Source organism: Narcine bancroftii, chromosome 5 (genome assembly GCF_036971445.1).
Source record: "Narcine bancroftii isolate sNarBan1 chromosome 5, sNarBan1.hap1, whole genome shotgun sequence".
Taxonomy (NCBI): domain Eukaryota; kingdom Metazoa; phylum Chordata; class Chondrichthyes; order Torpediniformes; family Narcinidae; genus Narcine; species Narcine bancroftii.
Genome location: NC_091473.1, coordinates 218,150,511 through 218,174,957, shown reverse-complemented (window position 1 = coordinate 218,174,957; position 24,447 = coordinate 218,150,511). Strand labels below are relative to the sequence as shown.

Here is a 24,447-nt window from a genome sequence, read left to right as displayed (position 1 = left end):
TCTGGGAATTCAGAAGCCTGTTGGCTTGGAGGAAAAATCTGTTGCCCAATCTGGTCATAAGGTCCCAAGTGCTTCAGTGCCTCCTCCCAGATGGCAGAAAGAAGAACAGTTTACGGGAGGGGTGCATGGAGTCCTTCACAATGTTCATTGCCTTTCACCTGCATTGAGTGTTGTCGACATCCTTCCTGGTAGGAAGAGAGCCCCCAGTGTTCTTTTCCATTGACTTCACGATCCTCTGCAGAATTTTGCAGTCCGAGGAGGTCCAGCTTCCAAGCCAGGTGTTCCATCACCAGATACTCAAAACATTTCATAATGGTGGGGCTTATTTGTCACTGGCCGTTAGTCATTGTGGCCTATTACTGACGCCACTTTGGTACCAGGATTAAGCTGGCTGCCTTGAAACCTGCAGGAATGATGGACAGCTGTAGTGATGCATTGGAGATGCAAAAAGGACCTCTGTCAGTTGGTCTGCACAGTCCTTCAGTACCAGTCCAGGGATGTTGACTGGTCCCGCCGCCTTGTGTGGCTTCACCTTGGATAGAGTTCTCTTCACCTCAGCCGCAGCTTTGCAGGGGGCCCATTCATCAGGAGAAATGGATTTTTCTTTGGCATCAGGCTGTTCTTCTTGTCGAACTCCGTATACAAGATGTTCAGTACGTCAGGAAGGAAAGCTGAATACTCTGAACAATGAAGATTTTTCTTCCTGAACGCTTTTAGGTGAATTCGGGCTGCTAATCACAAAATCACTTTTAAAAAATTCCTATCACATACCATTTTTTAGTCTTTTTTTGTGTTTTCCTGTCATATTTTAGGTCTACTGGTATCTTACCACAAAGCAAGCTATTTTAGTCAGTTCAAGCATGCCTGTGCAGATGGTATGCAAATATTGTCTTTGGCCTGGGCATGCATAGAAAGCATTTAAAGATGTTGAGAATTTTCTTGGCAACCACAAAGCACCAAACTGCATCCAACTGATTGACAATGTGCTTCAAAGATCCAAAACCATGAAGTGTAACAAAATTGAAAATTCATTGTCTGCATTTGCCTTCGATGTCTTCCCTGCTGATCTTGGTGCAGTCGGTGACAAACATGGGGAAAGGTTTCACCAGGAAATTGCGACCATGGAAAAGCGGTATTAGGGCAACTGGAATCCATCAACACTGGCCGACTATTGTTGGACACTGACACGAGAGGCATCAGATGTGGATTCTAGGGTGAGAATCAGCGGCAAAACATTTCCAGGTCAGTTGAACTAGCGTGATGTGTCCATATTTATACATGATTATACATGCTAAATTCAATAAAAGTTAATGTTGTGACGGTACGCCATTAGGCAGGCGAATTGGCCCCGCTTGTCATGCATGGGGTTTCCTCCCAACCTCGGCACCAGGTTCAGAAGCCCGTGCTTTGGGACCCACATGACACCCCGATGATGTCGGATGTCGGGCCCCAAAGCACGGCCAAGAACACAGTCTTCTCTACCTGCAGGATTCAGTCAACGGCCAGCGCTTCCTTGTCGACACCAGGGCCCAGATCAGCGTCATCCCGGCCACAGCCATCGAGTCCAGGAACCGGCCTCAAAGACCTCCCCTCTGTGCAGCCAATTCGACAGAGATCTGAACGTATGGAGACAAGACCGTCCACTTCCAAATCGGCCAGCGGAAGTTCTCTTGGAGGTTCACCATTTCATCCCTTCTGACCACCATCCTGGGTGTCAACTTCCTCCTTGCCCATGGACTCCTGGTCACATTCAAGGTAGGCAACTGGTAAATGCCCGTACCTTCCAATCCGTTTGCCTCAATGCCTCCCGCACAGAGCAGCCGCAGATGGCCACAGTCAGCACGCCCAAGGACGAGTTTCAGTGTATCCTGGACAAGTTCCCGTCCCTCCTCAAGCTGCAGTTTTCTGCCTCACCACATCACAGAGTGTTTCATTACATCCCCACCCAAGGCCCGCCGGTCCATGCCAAGGCACACGGGCTCCCGCCGGATAAGCTCCAGATAGTGAAGGAAGAGTTCTCGCATCTGCAGGAGCTGGGGATCCCTTGAGTCCTTGGGCCTCACCACTCCACCTGGTCCTAAAAGCCTCCAGCAGCTGGCGTCCCTTCGGAGATTATCGACAGCTTAACAACACAACAGTACCTGACCGTTACCCGATCCCTCACATCCAGGACTTTACAGCCAACCTGCATGGTATGAGGATATTCTCCAAGGTCGACCTAGTGCGCGGGTATCAGCAAATCCCAGTGCACCCCGAGGACATACCCAAAACGGCCATCATCACACCCTTCAGCTTGTTCGAGTTCCTATGCATGCTGTTCAGGCTCAAAAACGCCACCCCAGACCTTCCAGCACTTTATGGACACAGTGGGCAGGGATTTGAATTTCATATTAATTTACCTGGACGACATCCTTCGCCAGCAGAGACTGGGCACAACACATCTCTCCTGCGCAGTCTCTTCTCCTGACTGGCCGACTTCGGCTTAACAAGCAATCCGGCCAAGTGCCAGTTCAGGAAAGAGTCCATGCAGTTCCTGGGCCATACCATCATGGCCAAAGGAGCCACACCTGCTGCTATGAAGGTCACTGCAATCAGGGAGTTCCCACTCCTGGACAACCTCAAGGGGCTACAAAAGTTTGCGGGTATTGTCAATTTCTATAACCGCTTCAGTTCAGGCACTGCGCGCATCATGCAGCCTCTCTTCGCCCTCATCGCAGCCAAAGACAAGACACTTGCCTGGACGCCAGAGGCCAGCAGGGCATTCGAAGCCATAAAAGATGCCCTCGCGAAGTCTACGCTGCTCGTCCACCCACGCACCAACCTGCATATGGTGCTATCCATCGATGCCTCTGCCAAAGCCGTCGGCGCTGTCCTGGAGCAGCAGGTGAATGGACAGTGGAAACTACTGGCATTCTTTAGCCGACTTCTTCACCCGCCAGAGCGCAAATATAGCGCTTTCGATCGTGAGTTGCTGGGCATGTACCTGGCAGTGTGTCATTTCTATTATTTCTCGGAGGGGAGGCCTTTCACCATTGTTACCGACCACAAATCTCTCACTCAGGCACTCGCTATGGCAAGAGATCCCTGGTCAGCCTGCCAACAGCGTCTCCTCTCCTTTGTATCGGAGTTCACCACCAACATTCGGCACAAGGCGGGGAAAGACAACATGGTCGCAGACGCACTCTCACAACTCCCCATTTGCGCGCTAACACCCGGCTTTGACTTTGACCAGTTTGCCCAGGACTAGAAGTCCGATGAGGAGACGCGGGCCTTCATGACTGTCATCATGGGCCTGCGGTACCAGGACCTCCCAACTCCTCACGGTGAGGGCAACGTCCTGTGCGATGTCTCCATTAGCCCCCGTGACCAGTGGTTACCCAGCAGTGGCGCAGGCAAGTCTTCCACCATATCCATGACCTTTCCTACCCTTCCATCAGGTCCACGGTACATATGGTGGCAGAACATTTCATCTGGCACAGGCTTCAGAAGCAGATTGTGGACTGGGCCAGAACCTGCACCCATTGCCAGCTTTCCAAGGTACACAGGCACACCAGAGCGTCCACACAAGATTTCGAACACTTCTGGGAATGGTTCAGCCACATACATGTGGACATTGTTGGACCCTTACCCATTTCCCAAGGTAACTGTTACCTTTTCACAGTGGTAGCCCACACCACTCATTGACCCGAAGCAATCCCAATGCCAGATGCCTCCACGACTCCTGCTCCCGAGCACTTTTGAATGGTTGGGTTGCCCGGTTCGGCATCCTGAACCACCTCACCAGTGAGGCGCAGTTCACCTCTGCACTCTGGGCACAGCTCGCCAACAGGCTGGGGATCGAGTTACATCACACCACGGCCTATCACCCACAGGCCAATGGGCTAGTTGAGCAATTGCACCACCACCTTAAGTCAGCACTTATGACCCACCTCATTGGCCTTGACTGGGTGGACGAGCTCCCTTGGGTGCTTCTGGGCATCTGCTCAACACCCAAAGAAGACGTACAGGTGTCATCAGATGAGCTGATCTATGGTGCACCACTAGCCCTACCCGGTGAGTTCATCAACGCACCTCACAACCCCAAGCAGTCACCGCATGGTCTACTTCCCCGCCTCCGGGCCCATTGGACTCCTTCACACCCCTCCGCCGCCCAGACATAGCACACGGGCCTCTTATGTCCCCAGCGAGCTGTACTCCGCAGTGTACCTTTTTATCAGGTGGAGCCCATCCGCAGCGCCTCTACAAAGACCATATGAAGGGCTGTACAAAGTCGTCCAGCATTCAGGATCCACTTTCACACTGGACGTCAGTGGTAAGAGGGAACTGTTTACGGTGGACAGGTTAAAGCCAGCCCACCTCGACCCCACCAAACCAGTAGTTGTGGTCCAACCCAAGAAGCAAGGCCGCCTGGCAGAAAAGGACATTAGCGCCGGTTCTGGGGGGGCTGTGTGGCGGTATGCCATTAGTCAGGCGAACTGGCCCCACTTGTCACGCACACGGCGGGCCAGCCAGCCAAAATGGCGCCGTCGGAGGTTTCCTCCCGACCTCGGCACCAGGCTCAGAAGCCCACACTTGGGGACCCACGTGACACCCCAGTGACTTTGGGGGGGCCCAGTGTGTTTCTCAGCCAGGTCCAGGCTGGGAGTATAAGACCAGCCCAGGCAGCCTGCAATAAATCAGTTTTTGCTCACTGAACTCAACCCGTCTGTTTGTGCGATCTTTCAGTTAGCAGTGTAGCCGCTGTTACAGGGTAATGGTTCTCCAACATTCTATGTGATACAGCAAATCTGAAATAACCCTTTGTTTCAGCTTGATTTTGTCTATCATAATCCCCAAATTTATTCAGGAAGCAAAGCTGAACAAAATTTGCTGACCAATGTAATCAGCTCGGTTGGATGGACTGATTCTGTGCTCTCTGTAATCTGGTACAGTATTATATAGTGATACAGCACAGAAATGCCATTCATCCTGGCTCTCTATGTTAATCCCACATATCATCATGGATAATATAATTCCATAGGTTTTCAACTTTTCACCATCATTCAGTCATCACAGAGTCGACAGGGAAGGAGATTGGGAAGCTGCTCGATGCTTTACAAGTACCGAATTGAGATGAACGTGCAAAGATTCATTATAGTCCTACTTGAAAGAATAGAATTTCAAAGCATTATTTTCTACATAGAGCAAGTGAATATGACTCTGTGAGATCTCTATATAAATGAAAATAAATGGGAAGCAGTCTCAATATTGGAATTCTATGTAAAGGTGTGGAGAAGGTTGCAACTGATTGAAGCATCTCTAAGCTGGCAAGTCAGAATTTTAGGGCATTCTCAGGGCATGCAAGGTAAACTGTGAGAGAGATCAAGACAAGCCAGTCCAGGATTTGGAAAACAGAGAGCAAAATCTATGTATTGCCGTGTTAATTGAGCAAGTCTTGGTTGACGTAAGCAGCATATTAATCTTGACAGCATTTCTAGAATCCTGCGACAGCACCACCTGCTTGAATGTCAATAGAGAGAGAGAGTCGATTCACAACAAGGCTTGAAGGTCCTCATTCTAACATTTTCATAGCTGTGGATTTTGCACCCTTGTCTGTTGTATCGAGGTGATCTCACTGCTGAAGGTGATATATCCCAACCCTTTAATGAACTGCAGGAGTTCTTTAAGGTTTATTCCTCAAGTGTTAACCTGCCATTTTAAGCTCGAAGAACCAGTGTGGTTGCGGTTGTTTCAAGAGGAAGTTCTCTGCCTCTGAGGAATACAGCTGCAAACCTGAAATATTCTCTCTTTTTTTAAATAAAAGAATCATGAAGCCACTTGCAGGGACAGCCTTGTCCCTGTGGTGTAAAAAATCCACATCTTGACCACAGTTTCTGGAAGAACCACAGCCAGCCCAGGTTGGTGGGACACTCCATTGACTCCTTCACCAGTAGAACGCAGAGACTGGACAAGTATTTTGATGCTTTTAATTTTTTTAATTGTTATTTTCATTGTAAAATGAATACAGACATGTGTGCGCTGGGGAGGGTGTTTGGAGGGAAGGAGGCTGAGAGAAGATTCGGACCAAGGGATCCAAAATGGTGAGTGCTACAGACTGGGTAGATAATGTGAAATCCTTGCCCTCAGCCAAAATGCCTATTTACATTTAGAGGAGATTTTAACATTTTAAAAATTAAAATTTAGACCTACAGCATTGTAACAGGCCCAAAGGAAATCACAAAAATTGATAAACTCTATGGTTGAAATAAAAATACAAAATGCCGGAGAAGCTCAGCAGGTCAAATGAGGTCCTTTATGTAGCAAAGGCAAAGATACGTGACCGACATTTCAGGCTTGAGTCCTTCGTCAGAGTATGAGGGAATACTGGCAGGCATCCGAACAAAAGGGGGAGGGGGGGAAGGTGGTGGCAAAGGCAGGAGATGGTAGGTGTGGGAGACATGGGTACCGTGATACGATGAAAGTGCAAGCCACCCAGGTTCAAATTTAAATGTAGACATACAGCACAGTAATAAGGCTCATTTGGCCCAATTAACCTGCAACCCTCGGTGTGTTTTGAATGGTTGGAGGAAACCGGAGCTTGCCGGGGGAAACCCCCACAAAGACGCAGGGTAAACATACAAACTCCTTAGAGACAGCATAGGATTCAAACCCCATTCCTGATTGCTGGCTCTGTTACAGCATTGCAACAACCGCTATGCACTCCTTTTCACTGCCTTTTCAAATCCATCACTGTCTGTGAGGTGTTTGTACATTCTCCCCATGACCTCTGTGGGTTTTCCCTAAATACATCAGTTTCCTCCCACGTTCTATGGACATACGGGGCTAGTAGGTTAATTGGGCAGCATGGGTTTCATGGGTCAGAAGAGCCTCAACCGTGCTCTATTATATTTTTTACAAAGTCTAGCAGTATTTCAAGAGTGTGAAGATGGACACTTGAAACACCATGGACTGGGCAGCTGAAGAATGGAATTAATGTACATCAGTACTTGATAGTTGGTACAAACACAGTGGGACAAAGGGTAGTATGATTCTAGGACAGGGCATGCAAACTCCACATAGGCAGAGGCCAAGGTCAGGATTGTGAATGAACCAGGATCTTTTCTGGACCCAACATACCATTGGCATCATGAAGAAAGCATGTCAGCCCCTCTACTTGTCACTTGTAGGAAGGCACAATCACGATTGTACCTCCTGAGAAGGCTGAAGCGGACAAGGCTTTATGTCAACTGTCTACAGGACCCGCTATCAAGAGCATCCTGACCGGCTGCTTCACAGTGTGGTATGGTTGCTGCAGAGAAATGGATCGGAGGTCAATCCACAGGACCATAAAAGTGGCAGAGAGGAACACTGGAGTCTCCCTCTCCCCTCATCGACGTGATCTACCAGGATCATTGTCTGAAAAGGTTGCGCTAAATCATTGAGGACCCCTTCCACCTTGCACACAGCATCTTTCAGCTGCTCTGGCCAGGAAAGAATACAGGAGTATCAGAGCCAGCACCACCAGGCTGAGGAACAGCTTCTTCCCACAGGCAGTGAGAATGTGATCAACCAAATTACTAACCATCAGAGACTCTCACATTCATGAAACAATTTTTATTTATTTATCTGCATGTATAAATACTTGTCCTGCATATGTATTGTTTGTCTGTATGTGTGTCATGTCTGGCTGTGTGTCTCCAAGTTTTGCTCTGAGGACCAGAGATTGCTGTTTTGTCGGGTTGTACATGTGCAATCAGATGACCACAAACTTGACTTGATTTACTTCCTCAGGAGTTTGTGGAGGTTTGGTATGATATGATATCAGAACCCTGGCAAATTTCTACAGATGTGTGGTGGAAAGCATGCTGACTGGCTGCACAACGGTCTGGTATGGGGACACCAATAACCCCAGGAGGAAAGCCCTGCAAAAGGTAATGGACATCGCAGGCAAAACCCATCCCCACTATTGAGAACATCTTCAGGGAATGCTGCCGTTGGAGAGCAGCAGCAATCATGAAGGATTCACACCACCCAGCACATGCTCTGTTCTCGCTGCGAACATCAGGAAAGAGGTACAGGACCATAAGATGTGCACCACCAGGTTCAGGAAGAGCTGCTACCCAGTCACCATCAGACTCCTCAGCAACAAACTCAATCAGATGCCCGTTTGACTTTTATCTTTGCTTTTGTTTTCCACTCTGTATTTCAATTTGTTTACCATAGAGCTTTAAGCAAAGAAACAGGCTTCTTTCGTCCTTCTAGTCTGTGCCAAACTATTAATCTGTCTAATCTCACTGACCTGCACCCAATCCGTAGCCCTTCTTACCCCTCCCATCCATGTACCTGTCCAAATTCTTCTTAAATGTTAAAACTGAGCCCGTATTCAATTCACCACTTCTTATTTATCTGTACAAACCTTAGACTTTTCCTTCACCTTTGCCTGCCAAAGCAGCCTTGTGTCTTCTTTTACCCTTCCTGGTTTCTTTCTTGAATTTTATCTTGCATTTTTTATAAGGACTCCATGTTACCTATACCTGCAAAACACCTCCCTATTCACCCAAACCAGATCCCCAATACCCCTTGAAAACCAAGGTTCCTTATACCTGTTAACCTTGCCTTTAATTGCCCATTCAGAGCCAGCTCTTCAGCACTTGACGTCCTGTTTTGCGGAAACTGCCAAAATGTTTGGCCTGGAAGTCAACCTGAAGAAAACTGAAGTCCTCCATCAGCCAGCTCCCCACCATGACTACCAGCCCCCCCACATCTCCATCGGGCACACAAAACTCAAAACGGTCAACCAGTTTACCTATCTCGGCTGCACCATTTCATCGGATGCAAGGATCGACAATGGGATAGACAACAGACTCGCCAAGGCAAATAGCGCCTTTGGAAGACTACACAAAAGAGTCTGGAAAAACAACCAACTGAAAAACCACACAAAGATAAGCGTATACAGAGCCGTTGTCATACCCACACTCCTGTTCGGCTCCGAATCATGGGTCCTCTACCGGCATCACCTACGGCTCCTAGAACGCTTCCACCAGCGTTGTCTCCGATCCATCCTCAACATTCATTGGAGCGACTTCATCCCTAACATCGAAGTACTCGAGATGGCTGAGGCTGACAGCATCGAATCCACGCTGTTGAAGATCCAACTGCACTGGGTAGGTCACGTCTCCAGAATGGAGGACCATCGCCTTCCCAAGATCGTGTTATATGGCGAGCTCTCCACTGGCCATCGTGTCAGAGGTGCACCAAAGAAGAGGTACAAGGACTGCCTAAAGAATTCTCTTGGTGCCTGCCACATTGACCACCGCCAGTGGGCTGATATCGCCTCAAACCGTGCATCTTGGCGCCTCACAGTTTGGCGGGCAGCAACCTCCTTTGAAGAAGACCGCAGAGCCCACCTCACTGACAAAAGACAAAGGAGGAAAAACCCAACACCCAACCAATTTTCCCCTGCAACCGCTGCAACCATGTCTGCCTGTCCCGCATCGGATTTGTCAGCCACAAACGAGCCTGCAGCTGACGTGGACATTTACCCCTCTATAAATCTTCGTCCATGAAGCCAAGCCAAAGAATCCTGACAGGAACATACAAACTCTGTACTCTCAAAATTTCACCTTTGAAGGTCTTCCACTTCCTTACATATCCTTGCCAAAAAGCAACTTATCCCAATGCACACATTCTAGATCATTTCTCATTTCTTCAGTTTAGCCTTTCTCTAATTTTGACTCTCAACCCGAGGCTCAGATCTATCCTTTTTCATAATTGAAGCTAATGGCATTATGATCTTTGGAACCAAAATGTTCCCCTACATATACTTCTGTCACCTGACCCGTCTCTTCCCCTAAGAGGAGATCCAGTATTGCACTCTCTCTAGTTGGTACCTCTATATATTAATTTAGAAAACCTCCTGAACACAGTTGACTAACTTTAAGCCATCCAGCCCTTTTACAACATGAGAGTGCCAGTCAATATGTGGAAAGTTAAAATCTCCCACTCTCACAACTTTGTTTCCTGGAGCTGTCTGCTATCTCTCTACATATTTACTCCTCCACTTCTCACTGACTATTCGGCGGGCTATATTCAAACCTCATAAGTTGAAAACAACTGTAATATTTTCCCTGATGAGCAATGCCACTCCCCCCCCTTCATTCTCTCTCTCTCTCTCTCTCTCTCTCTCTCTCTCTCACCCCAATTCTTCCTTTCTTATTGGTCTTTATAATAAATACTGTACAATGAAGAAAAGGGAATGAAACTGAAAATACAATATCACATATGTATGTATATCAAGATAAAACTTTAAACTGTATAAACTCGGTTCCCCCTCTACTGCACTGGGTAAAGAAAAGCTCAATCTACTCTATTTAAACAAAAACATCTAAGCAGCTTATGCTGAGGGTTACATATACTTTGTAGCTTTTGATTCATACCGTGTCACATCTGGAAGAGTGAGTACATCTAATCACATTAAGAACATTTACATCAATGAAAATAAGACATAAAAGGTCACCATGAATCTTCAAATTTAATCTCTTCCCCCCGCCCCCCACCCCACCCACTCTATCACGTCTGAAACACAGAAGCCCGGAACATTGAGGTGCCAGTCCTGCCCCTCCTACAGCCAAGATTCACTAATGGCCAAAATGTCATAATTGCACATTCCAATCCACAGCCAGTAGTTCTCAACCTTTTTCTTTCCACTCACAACCCACTTTAAGTAATCTTTATGCCGTCGGTGCTCTGCGATTAGTAAGGGGTTGCTTAAGGTGGTAAGTGATTGGGAAGGGAAGGTTGAGAACCACTGTTCTGGACCCAATTGTTACTGAGATATTTTGCTTGAGAATAATTGTCATTGGCCCATTTCCTTTCGAGTTATGAAACCGTGCACATAACGAGTAGGTTTGATTAAAACATTGGTTTTCAAACTTTTATTTTCCACCCACATTCCACCTTGAGCAATCCCTTACTTATCACAGAGCACCTATGGCATAGGGAATACTTAAAGTGGTACATGAGTGGAAAGAAAAAGGTTGAGATCTAAGCTCATCTGCCTTTCCTACAGTACTCCATGCATTTCTATATTTGTTTACATCTATTGTCTTGAGTACAGATTTTTGCACTATTCGTGGTAATTCTGCCTCACCCCCAGGAAGAAGAATCTTAGGGTTGTATGTGATGTCATGTGTGTGCTCTGATAACAAATCTGAACCTTTTGAGCCTGGATCTCACACTTCAGGAGGCAACAGTTCACCCACCAACGATGCATCCATAAAGATGTGTAACTGTGGCATTTCAACTGAGTAGACCACTGTGCGTGTTCCAATTAGCACAATGGAATCAGAGCTCATCAGTTGCTCTGCTGGCTACTTTCATCATTTAGATGTGCCACCCCCCCCCCCCCAACCCCTACCCTGAGTATTAGCTCAGACAGTGATGATGCTTGATGCTTTTGTCTGGGCTCAATAAGACAATTATCTGACCTGCTGCATTGACAGTCTCCATTGGCCCTTTAGTTCAGTGGTTCTCAACCTTTTTCTTTCCACTCACTTACCTCTTCAAATAATCCCTATGCCATCAGTGCTCTGTGATTAGTAAGGGATTACTTAAGGTGAAATGTGGGTGGAAAGAAAAAGTTTGAAAACCATTGTTTTAATTGTGCACGGTTTAATAACTCCAAAGGAAATGGGCCAATGACAATTTTTCTCAAGCAAAGTATTTCAGTAACAATTGGGTCTGGACAGTGATTCTCATCCTTCCCTTCCCACTCACATCCCACCTTAAGCAATCCCTTACTAATCACAGAGCACCGATGGCATAGGGATCACTTAAAGTGGGATGTGAATGGAGAGAAAAAGGTTGAGAACCACAGCTTTAGTTCTTCAGCAGATGGAAACTGTGAAACCATCAGTCAGATGTCTCGCGTAGAGGTACCCTGGTTGATTCTGCCACCTACTGGGCTGATACCGTTACAAATACGGCCTGAGAAATTGTATCAATTCACCCTACTTGTTTGCATGCTGCACAGCAGGGGGCTCTCAACGAGATTCACTTCCTTTCCAGTCCTGGTGTCTTATCTTGCTGAAACAGAATCAGGATTTAAGAATCAGGATTTATTGTCACGAGCAAGTCATGAAATTCGGGGTTTTGTGGCAGAATCATAGAGCAAACATACATATTATAACCATCTTATAACATGACTACAAAAAATAAAATAGTAATAGTGTGCAAAAAGCAAGGCGGTGGCTTTGGTTCATTGATTATTCGGGAATCTGACGGCAGCGGGGAAGAAGCTGTCCTTGTGCCGCTGAGCCTTCGTCTTCAGGCTCCTGTACCTCTTTCCCCGATGGTAGCAGAGTGAGGAGGACATGGCCTGGGTGATGGGGGTCTTCGAGGATAGAGGCTGATGTTTTAAGGCACCGTCTCGTGTAGATGTCCTCGATGGGGTGGAGCATTGGGCCTGAGATGTTGCAGGCTGAGTTAACAACCCTCTGGAGTTTATTTTTGTCTTGACACTTGACACCTCCATACTAGACAGTGGTGCAAACAGACAGAATGCTCTCCACGGTACACATGTAGACGTTTACAAGAGTCTTCGGTGACATACCAAATCTTCTCAGACACCTCACAAAGTACAGCCGCTGGCAAGCCTCCTTTGTGACTGCATCAACGTGGAGGCTCCAGGACAGATCCTCGGAGATGTTGAAGTTCTTGACCCTCTCCACTACTGACGCCTTGATGAGGACTGGGTTGTGTTCCCCTGACTTCGTCCTGAAGTCCACAATCATCTCCTTGGTTTTGCCAATGTTGAGTGCAAGGTTGTTGTCGTTACACCATTCAACAACCTGATCTATCTCCCTCCTGTACGTTTCCTCATTGCCATTTGTGATTCTGTCGACAACTGTAGTGACATCAGCAAACCTGTAGATGGCATTGGAATTGCATCTGGCAACACAGTCATGGGTGTACTCTTCTCTTTGGCTTGGCTTCGCAGACGAAGATTTATGGAGGGGGTAAATGTCCACGTCAGCTGCAGGCTCGTTTGTGGCTGACAAGTCCGATGCGGGACAGGCAGACACGGTTGCAGCAGTTGCAGGGGAAAATTGGTTGGTTGGGGTTGGGTGTTGGGTTTTTCCTCCTTTGCCTTTTGTCAGTGAGGTGGGCTCTGTGGTCTTCTTCAAAGGAGGTTGCTGCCCGCCAAACTGTGAGGCACCAAGATGCACGGTTTGAGGCAATATCAGCCCACTGGCGGTGGTCAATGTGGCAGGCACCAAGAGATTTCTTTAGGCAGTCCTTGTACCTTTTCTTTGGTGCACCTCTGTCACGGTGGCCAGCGGAGAGCTCGCCATATAACACGATCTTGGGAAGGCGATGGTCCTCCATTCTGGAGACGTGACCCACCCAGCATGGGTGTATAATGAGTAGAACAGTGAGCTAAGCACACATCCTTGGGGTGTGCCTGTGTTGATAATCACTGAACAGATGTGTTTCCAATTCGTACTAAATGTGGTATTTCGATGAGAAAGTCAATGATCCAGTTGCATAGGCCAATTAAAACAATGGGTTTCAAACTTTTTCTTTCCGCCCACATTTCACCTTAAGCAATCCCTTACATCACAGAGGCCTAGAATTTGTACCCAGAACTACCTAGAAAGGTGTAGGTTGAATCGCACCCAGGATTTTTTTAAAAGCTTGCAACCACTGAGATTGTGCCCAAGATGGTGGTGCCTGTGCTTGGCAGAATACCATGAGGGGTTGCAGACCCTGGTGGGGCAGTGGACCAAAAACGGAGAGAACACCCCTCCTCACGCCCACCCCACTCCCCCCTCCCCCAACCACTGAGTCAGAGAAGCATAGGTGATGATCCTACAGGATAGTGACCACGGCAATGGGCTCAGCGGCTGATGGGCTGCGGGCTGTTGAAGACTGGCTCATGGGATCCAGGTGTCGGAACTGAAGTTCAAGAGGGCGCTGAGGACAAGAGGGCTCCCGGAACGCCTCGGGTGCTGAAGGCTTCCTGATCAGTTCGGAGGTTTGGACCTGGAGCTGGTGCTGCCAGTGGATCAAATGAGGGTCTGTGCAGCTGCAGAGGCTGTGGGAGCACAAGCAAATGCACGGACACTCGGTGCCTCGGAAGGGATTCTCTTTCGCTTACCGTAATGGGTGCCAGGCAGTACTAGTAGTGAAAGTAGAAGCGCTGAAGGAACTAAGCAGGTCTTGCAGCATCCATAGGAGGTAAAGATGTATAAACGAGGTTTCGAGCCTGGGCTCTTCAAAGGTATGAGCAAAAAGCAGGCAGGTGTCAGAATTAACAGCAGGGGCAGGGACAGGAGAACAGACATCAGACAAAAGGTGTTAATTGGATAGGGAAAGGAAGCTAGGAGAGAGGAAAGGTGAGAATTGATTGGGGGAGGTGGGGGATTGTTTGCTCTATGATTGCAGAGCTGGGGTAAAGGAGACAGCGGGTAAAGGGAAGGGTGAGAGTGAGTGAGTGAGAGAGAGAGAGAGTGAGAAGCCTCTTTTAAACTGCAGCACCTGGGTAGCCCTCCTGGGACCCGGGAAGCACCTTTTAAATTGCAGGGGGATTGACCCATTCAATCCCCAATCCCACCCCCGCTATGACACGTCACGCACTGGCTGCCTGGTGACGCACGCACACGCTGGTGTCACCGGAATAAGCGGGTCATTTTCAAATTACCTGCAGGGGCGACCTAGGTAAGTTTAGCTGGGTTCCCTGACTGTAGATCAGGGGACCTGGTTGGATTCCGGCAGAGTTGACCGGGTCAGACCCTTTCTAACTGCTGCATAACTGGGGCCTAGAGAGAGAGAGTGCAAGAGAAAAGGAGGCATGTATGGGTTTTAGACTGCAGGCATGTAACGGCGCAATCAAGGAGTTTTTCCGCTACACAGGCAAGTCCTTCCCCGCAATTTATCCTCCAGGACCCCTACTACTTTTTGGAGGAAGCCTGCAGTATAAATTGTACCGGGAAAATTGACTGATGTTCATCCACTCTACTGCACGTCCATCCACCAGGACTGTTGAACTTGGATACTCGCAGTCTAAAAAGGCTCCCAGTGTGAAAGACCACACAGGCAGTAATTATGTTAATTTTTTCCACAATTTTCCCGACATTGCAGACTAAAAACCATAATAGGGAAAGATGGTGGGGGTGCTTATGGAAATGGGAAAAATCAATGTTCATGCCGGTTGGAGGGTGCCCAATTCCAGATGGAATAAGAATGAGGTGTTCCTCCAATTTGCATGTGGCCTTAGTCTGGACAGACATATCGGCAAGGGAATGGGGTGGGGAATTTAAATCGGCAGCCACTGGCATGTTCCCTGCTATTGCGGTGGACAAAGCCAACGTGCTCACTGAAGCGATCTCCCAATCTGCATCCAGCCTCTCCAATGTAGAGGAGACAACAGCGGGTGCACCAGATACAGTAGGTGACCCCTGTAGATTCACAAATTAAGTGTTGCTTCACTTGGAAGGACTGTGTTGGGGCCCCGAATGGTGGGTGCATGTGGAGCATCTCCTGCGGGTCACAGGGGTAGGTGCCAAGGGGGGTGGGGTGATCGGTGGGAAGGGTGGATTGGACAAGGGAGCAGTTCCTGCAGAAGGCAGAGAGGGGAAGAGCAGGAAAGAGGTGTCTGATGATGGGAATCATGTAGCAGGTTGGGGAAAATGGCGGAGGAGTATGGTGGGGTAATAGGTGAGGACAAGAGGAATCCTATTGTTGTGTGTCGGGGCGGTGAGGGCCAGGGTAAATGTGTGAATAATGGAGGATATAAGGTAAGGGGTAAGTTGATGGTAGTGGAGGGAAGCCCATGTTGTTTGAAGGAGGACATCTCTGATGGGATGGAAGACCTCGTATCGGGAGAAGATACAATAGAGATGGAGGAACTGAGAGAAAGGAATGGGTCTGGGAAGAGGAGTAGTTGAAGCAGCTGTGGGAATTAATTGTTAGAAGATGTCTGTCGAGAGACAGAGAGATCGAGAAAGGGGATCATGTTGCCAGAGATGGATCAAATGGAAATTGGCAGCAAAGTGGGTAAAGTTGACAAGCTCATTATGGGTGCATGAGGCAGCACCAAAGTAGATGTCAGTGTAGCGGAGAAAGAGTTGAGGGGCCTTGCCTGTATAGGCTTGTAGCATGAGCTGCTCCCCATAGCCCACAAAAAGGCAGGCCTAGCTGGGGCCTGTGCAGGTGTCCACGGCTTCCCCTGTTTGACTTGAAGAAAGTGAGATGTATCAAAGGAGGTTATTGAGGGTGACAGTACTAATTGGCAACTTATCACAGGTGGCGGTCTCATTGAAATGCCCAGGGAAGTCGGTGTGGATGTTCCCATTTCTCAGAGTGTCCAGAATTTGATGGCATGGTTTCAGGGTTTGGACTTGCCTATTAAACACTGAAATTTGGTGGGGGAGGAGGGGTGGGAAGGTTAACGCCTCAAAAGATTTGGATCTCCTTCAAATGCAAAGTTATTGGGTGTGAGATCCTGATTTTTTTTCTCTCATTTCCCTGTAGATAAAAGATCCAAGGTTACAGAAATTGGGCAGGAAAGGGAAGTTGCAGCCATCTATCCGATGAATGACAGTGGACAAGAGGATCTATATGGGCTTTTCCGGTTTATGTATGGTCTCGCAATGTATCCTTGGGGTGGAGGCAGGAGGGGAGGCCTGAGTTGAATCCCCCCCATCTTGATCAGTTGCAGTGCAGTTTCTCACCCATGACCTTGCGAGTTCTGTAGACCACAGCTGCATCTTATGGCCCACCGCTCTGTGCTGGCTGCTGTAACGTCAAAGTGATAGGGTTGAGTAGCTAGTGGCAACTGATGAGGTTTGGAGGTGGTCACCTTATGACCGCGTGGCACCTGAAATAGAACCAGCATGCGTCACGATGAACACAAGAAGCAGTGAGATGTGGGCTGGGTGGTGTTTTTTTTTCCCCAAGGGGAGGCAAACAAGAATTGCCAAAGAGAGGCATTGTAGTGGGGCTGGGGGTGGACAACAAGTCCTTCGCCCATTAAAGGAGAAAATCTGCAGATGCTGGGCTGGGTTGAATACAATACACAAAAGCACTGGAGGTGATCAGCAGGTCATATAACATCCATAGGGAGTAAAAGACACACAGCATAGAACTCTACAGTGCAGAAAACAGGCCATTTGGCCCTTCTAGTTGTGCCAGCCACTATTTTGTTAGGCCCCTGACCTGATCCCACCTCATAACCCTCCAGGCCTCTCCCATCCAATCTATTTTTAAAACTTAAGATCGAGCCCACATTCACCACATCAGTTGGCAGCCTATTCCACACTCCCTCCACTCTCTAAGTGAAGAACTTTCCCCTAATGTTCCCTCTAAACCTCTCCCCTTTCAGCTTAAAGCTATGACCCCCCCGTTTCTATTGGCTCCAATCAAAGTGGTAAAAGCCTACTCGCGTCCACTCTGTCGATACCTCTCATAATCTTATAAACCTCGATCAAATGTCCCCTCGTTCTTCTTCGCTCCAGGAAATAAAGTCTTAACTTCTTTAATCTTTCCCTGTAGCTTTTATGTAGTGAGTTGGCTTCCCAGGGCAAAAGGGGCAAGGTGTGAAGTGTGGCAGCTGGCAATTGCGGAGATCGGGCCGGCACATCGCGCGGCAGCAGATGTGGACAGAGATCACCCAGGACAACAAACTGGCAGGGTAGAGGCTGGGGCAGCAGCAGACCAACAACCCTAAAATGGCATTGGTCAAGCTCCCCAGCTAACTCAGCAGAAATAGGCTGGGGAAGAAGGGCATTCATATTCATGAATGTTCCCGCCCACTATTGTTATCCATTTGGATGACTCAGTCAATCAGCAAAAATGGCGGGAACTTGAAACAGTATAAAAGCAGCCTTTCCACACCTAATAAAGTGAGTGAGCTTCACATGCCACAGTGTGTGTGTGTTTCTTTGTAGCGGTCGGCTACAATTGGTGACCCCAGTGGTTTAGAAGGAATCTAAACCTAGTGTTGGAGAATGAAATGCCAGTCAACACAGTCGGCCTAAAGCTCCCGATCTTCTGGACAGTTCAATCCAGCGTGTAGTTCCCGGTACTACCATGTGGTCAGCAACCTGGATCTACAGACTGCAGACAGAGTGGCCAACTTTAACCACAGGCTACCATCGGAAGGCACTTACACTGCCTTCAAAGAGCTATTAACTGAAACATTCAGACCCTCACGGTGAGAGCGAGGAGCACGTTTGCTCCACCTGGATGGGCTTGGAGACAGATCCCCGTCGGCACTCATCAACGAGTTGCTGGCCCTCCTGGGAGATGAGCAGCCCGGCATCATGTTCGAGCAGGCGTTTCTGGAACAGATGCCTGAAGACATCCAACTTTTGGTGGAAGCGGATTTCTCCGACCCCCCCCCCCCCCACCCACCTCAGAAAGTGGCAACACGGGCAGACATTCTGTGGAAACAGAAACAGAAGGGCTCGGCTACTGTGGGGCTCGTAAAGAAGTCCCACAATCAGACCAGAGCAGTTCCCAAGCAAGGAACAGCAGATGAGAAGCAGGAGTGAGTCCAGCGACAGATGGTGCTTCTACCACCAGAGAAGGGGCACCGAAGCCCGCCGATGCCAGTCCCCCTGCGAGTTCCACGGAAATGAAAAGGCCAGCCATCACTGATGGCCATGACAGCTGGCCACCAAGAGAGCCTCCTGTACATCTGGGACCGCCTGTCCGTCAGACGCTTCCTGGTGGATACAGGAGCAGAGGTCTGTGTGATACCCCTGACAGGGTTGGACACTAGGCGCGAACAAGTTGGACCCACATTGAGGGCTACCAACAACAGCAGAATACAGACCTATGGCACTCGTAGGGTCGAGCTGCAGTTCTGGGACAGGCTGTGCGAAAAGGTCAGTAACCTGGCTCTGATCCCTCCCTCCAGACACGGACAAGCCAAGTCCAACATCCCCAAAGAACTCAAGGACTGTGAGTACGTGTTTGTATGCAGAGGAGCCCACAGTTCACTACTGTAGAAGCCATACGAAGGTCCCTTTCAAGTCATCCGGAACAATGGAGTGACCTTCAAGCTGGACATCAGTGGTAAACCAAAGGTCTTCACTACAGATAGACTCAAGCCTGTCCACACAGACCCAGCAGAACCCGTGGAGACACCAACACCTCGACGCAGAGGCAGACCACAAAAGACTTTGGGAACTATACCTACAGACACTATAGACTGTAATGCCGGTTCTGGGGTGGGGGGGTGTTCATGTGGTGGCCTGTGATTGCAGAGATCAGGCTGGCACATCGCACGGCAGTAGAAGTGGTCAGAGATCGCTAAAGCGACTGCCAGGACAATGAACCAGTGGGGGTAGAAGCTGGGGCAGCATCAGACCAACAGCCCTAAAATGGCGTTGGTCAAGCTGCCCAGCTAACTCAGCAGAAACAGACTGGGGAAGAAGGGCATTCATATGCATGGATGTTCCCGCCCGCTATTGTTATTCATACGGCTGACTCATTCAATGAGCAAAAACGGCAGGAACTTGAACAGTATAAAAAGCAGCCTTTCCAGCCCTAATAAACTGAGTGAACTTAACCTGCCACACTGTGTGTGTATGTGTTTCTTTGTAGCGGTCAGCTAACAGAAGCACAGCATCTGCTGTGATGTAGAACATACCCGCCAGGACATGAAATCGCTCTGAACACAATAATGAAGGTTCAACAGCAGGTACAAATGCTAGCCAAGTACCTTTCTCGCAGTATTAGAACTCATGCAAATCTTCTGCGGGTCATCCTAACCTTTTTTGAGCATAGGTCCCAATCTTAGGAAGAACGTGTGCATGCAATCAGGAAAACGTTCCTGAAGAACTTAAGGAGGAGCAGTGAGCAGTTTGAGACAGAAAGGCGTGTCGACTTTATACGCCGTAGACGGAGATGTACGGCTCTTATAAGTCCATTCGATCTGTTATCTAAAAAGGAGCGTGTGGAAGTGAGAGAGACCACAAGGGCCTGTGTTCTGGTCTCATGTCTTCAACAATTTTGATGACGATGAGTGGTGGAGTCACTTTCATATGTCAAGGAAGACTCTTGACTTTGCACTGGAAGTCGTTGAGCCTCACCTGAGGGACAAGGCAACAAACCAGCAACAACCTCTGGAACCTCAACTTCGACTCTCCATTGCTTTGTGGGGGTATGCTACCCCAAGTGAATATCGAACCTTCAGTTGTATTCTTGGTGTTGGTATCCCCAGAGTGTGTGTGTGTGTGTGTGTGTGTGTGTGTGTGTTGGTATGCCAGGTTACTGGAGCATTGAGGAGGGCACTTTCTAAATGTTTTGTCAACCTGCCAAGTGGGGCACATCTTCTGGGGACAATGGACGGGTTCAGAGAACGGGGGCATCCAATATGCACTGGTTGTGGAGCACACAATTATCACATCGACATGATGGAGTGATTAAATGGCTTTAATCACCAAAAACCTGAGCATTTCTGATACACTACTTGGTCAGGTTCCAGGTACAGGGGCAAGTCCAGGGATGCCAGCCTTTATTGGGAAGTCCAGGTAGGGGCCAAGGGAGGGATTAGTGAAGGTCTATGGTGGAGAAGACCCTCTATTGGGCTATCTCATTTACCATGTCGGTGATTCGTGGTAGGGGGTAGGCATCCAGTAACGAAAATCTATTCACAGTCTGGCTGTGGTCTATTACCATCCAGTTCTTCCCTCTCCATCTTTTACCACCAACACCTGAGCTCGCCAGGGGCTGTGGCTGGGCTCAATGATGCCTTCGGCCAACTGCCTCTGGTCTTCGATTTTAATGAAACTTCTGTCCTCCGGGCTATAACTCCTGCTTTTGGCAGCTATAGGTCGGCAATTCTCTGATGTGCTGGAATAGCGGAGGCGGAGGGACCCAAAGGGTAGATGGCCCACACGTACTGCCCAGCTTACTCTCATTGGCTGGGCCAAATTCCTCCATTTGCACTGTGATCGGTGGGGTGGGGGGGGGGGGGGGTGGTGTGGACCGTCAAACTGCATCATGTCACTTTCCAGCTGACACTCGATGTCTTACCCCAGGATAGCCCAACTTTCGGAGCTCCCGTGTCAAACAAACAACTCGTGACGTGACCGTTTACCTCAATGTTCATCATTGATTGCGCCAGCTGATGAGGCCTGTTCTAATCTAACGTCATGGAGGCCAGAGTTAGGTCCAATTCAGAGTCATCGTTCCTGTCGGTAATATCTCGGACTCGGAGCCTCAAAAGATGGCTGCCCCCAGTACTCGCACATGGCTGGGATCTGAGGTGAAGTTAGTGATCGCTGATCTGAAGCCAGAAGTGACATTAGCGATCATTGTCTTGGTGGCCGCTCCCCTAAAGATGGCAACCTGTTCCCTCGGATCGCACGCGGCACTGCTGGTAGTGGGCTGCCCCAGCACATCTTTGCATAATGTCCTTTCTTTTTGCAATTTGAGCACCCTGCGTTCCTGGCTGGGTAAGACTTCTGGGAGTGCCTGTCCAACCCGCAGAACCCACACTTCCTGGCCCCGTCCACGACTGCCATTGGTGCCATATCCCAACACGGTGTCGTCCTCGCTCCCCATGAGGACGCTGGTCCGCCGGCAGTGTAAGCCTCACAGCTTTGTACCATAGTCTCTGTGGCCTCCCCCAAATCGAGTACTTCTTGAAACGTGCAGTTACCTTTCTCCAGAAGTCTTTGACGGACCTGGGTCGATTGTCAGCAGTCCATCCTGCATCAGCTCATTGGCATACTCAGAGGCACTCACCACGCTACACCAGCAGGCTCTAACCAGCTCTCTCATTGCCTGCATGAACTGTGAGAAAGGCTCCCCAGGGGCTGGACGCTGGGTCATTAATTTGTACCTTGCGAACATTGGATTCATCAGGGTCCCGTACTGGTTCTGCAGCAGGGCCATCGACTCGTCGTACATTCAGCAGTCTCTAATTATTCGAAACACCCGATCGCCCACGGATGCAAACAGGAGACTGTACTTATCTTCAGCATCCCTTAGGTTGTGGCGGCGCATGAACATCTGCATCCCGTGCAGCCACCTCTCAAAGGCAATGTCTGCGTTGGGCTCCCTGGGTTCAATCGTGAGCGTGGTCGGCCAGCAAACTTCTCCCATTACCCGCTGCAGAGTTGGTGCAGACTCCAGGGGTGAGTCCGCTACTGCACCGCGTGGTTGGCTCGACTCTACCGTCTGTGGGCTGGATGACCAGGCATCTCCCGATCGCTGCTGCATTGTCCTGTATACTGAGTTTCCATGGCTTTTGTTTTGGTAATTAAATTGTGAAGCACACAATAATCACATCCACGTGATGGAGTGATTAAACGGCTTTAATTACCAAAAACCTGAGCATCACTGACACAGAACTTGGCCAGGTTCCAGGTACTGGAGCAAGAGGGGGAAAGTCCGGGCAGGCCAGCCTTTACTGGGAAATCCGGGGAGGTTAGGGAAGGTCAGGGAGGTTCGGACTGACCAGTCCATACATCTATGCAAATATCTTTCACCACATTGGTGCCATTGATTACACACATATTCCCATCATTGGGCCCATGACGACGCACCTACTGCACTCTCTCTACTGCAATCGGGAAGAGTGGTACTTGATTGTTCTTCAGACTGTTGTAGACCACAACTACTGATATGGGTCGTGGCCTGAGTCACACTTATCTGTTTTTATTGAATAATGTGTCCCATATGTCCATTCATACACTCAGCTTTTTGTTTTTTCAGCTCCACAGATGTGTATGTGGGGTGGCCTGGCTCCACGTGTGATGTTCGAGTGTTAACCAACTCACCCATCTACAGAAAGGCTGAAGATCAGGGGGAATATCACCTCCCATGTGAGGCAAGTGTATATACCACACTGACCATTGTTTCTGCATTGATCAAGCCATAACTCGTGCTTTCATGGTGGCATGTACTCCTATAGGATGTGATTACAATGACATGCTCAATGTTACACTGAAGGAATGGTCGCCTAACTACTTCAAATGGAAGGGATTCACAACAGGTTCAGGGGTTTGGTTCTTTCCTGAGATTGTAAGGGAGCACTGGAAAACATTAGTGAACTGTCCGTTTGTGAAATCCACACAGGTCTCCCCACAGAACTGTGAACAGAGTGGAGATCCCCGTGCATCCAGTCGGAGACCCAGCTTAACCCCCCTCTCAGGAAGTGACTGATGAAGGGTTTCACCCACCACCATGCTCTCGATCAACGTCAACGAAGTTTTAACTTCCACTTGAGCTCGGCAAGGATGATGATGGAAAACGCTTTTGGGCTGGAGGTGCCTGGCCAAGTGGCTCGATCTTTGTCCCACTTTTGCCTGCTGTGTGCTGCACAACAGGTGTGAACTCAACGAGGAACTGTTCTTGCCAGAATGGAATGCTGTCCTGTCCAGTCGCCCGGAGTCTGAGCGACCTATTTACTGTGTTGTGCCAGCTCGTGGTCACCAGCCTATCCGTGAAGCAATTCTGTGTATCCTGTGATTTATGTCTATCCAGTAAACTGATTGTAAAGTCAAACCTATAAACTGATTCCGTAAATGGATTAGGCCCACTCAGTAATCGGAAGCTTCTTTGGCTTGCCTTCGCGGACGAAGATTTATGGAGGGGTATATCCATGTCTGCTGCAGGCATGTTGGTGACTGACAAGTCCAATGCGGGACAGGCAGGCACGGTTGCAGCGGTTGCAAGGGAAAATTGGTTGGTTGGGGTTGGGTGTTGGGTTTTTCCTCCTTTGTCTTTTGTCAGTGAGATGGGCTCTGCGGTCTTCTTCAAAGGAGGTTGCTGCCCGCCGAACTGTGAGGCGCCAAGATGCACAGTTGGAGGCGATATCAGCCCACTGGCGGTGATCAATGTGGCAGGCTCCAAGAGATTTCTTTAAGCAGTCCTTGTACCTCTTCTTTGGTGCACCTCTCTCTCGGTGGCCAGTGGAGAGCTCGCCATATAACACGATCTTGGGAAGACGATGGTCCTCCATTCTGGAGACGTGACCCACCCAGCGCAGTTGGGTCGCAAATTTACGAAGCAAAGAAATAGCATCATTTATTTAATGTTTTAGGCACTTGCCAGAAGTTTTTTGTTTTTATTTTGTGTCAAGGGGCAATAAAAACTGCAATAACAATAATAATAAAAAGTGCAAATACTTGAGGAAATGACTATTGACTACTTTTCCTATCACTTATCGCAATGTCCAAGGAGGAAGGTGGATTAACTATTCATATGACTTATCCGTCTGGATGAGGCTGTTACCGTGACGTGGCAGAGTAGAGTGATGGTGCCTCTGGGATGCAGGGGAGTGGTACTGGTTGGGCTGGTTACGTAATGTTGAGTGGGGGACGGGGGGCGTCATCTGTGATGAGAAGAGTCAGGCATCCATGACATCAGGCCTTGTAGAAGTGAGGCCTGATTATTAATTTGCACTTAGATGCCCTGGAGCATAGAGGTGAACCCAGCCACGAGCTGGGA

At 48.8% G+C, this 24,447-nt stretch overlaps 1 long non-coding RNA gene across 1 annotated transcript; it reads left to right on the top strand.

Annotated features, from left to right (window-relative positions):
• Positions 1-1,122: 1,122 nt before the first annotated feature.
• On the top strand, positions 1,123-24,134 carry LOC138762920 (uncharacterized). Its single transcript, XR_011357238.1, has 2 exons — positions 1,123-1,242; positions 22,711-24,134. It is a non-coding gene; the product is annotated as an uncharacterized lncRNA (long non-coding RNA).
• The last annotated feature ends 313 nt before the right edge of the window (positions 24,135-24,447 follow it).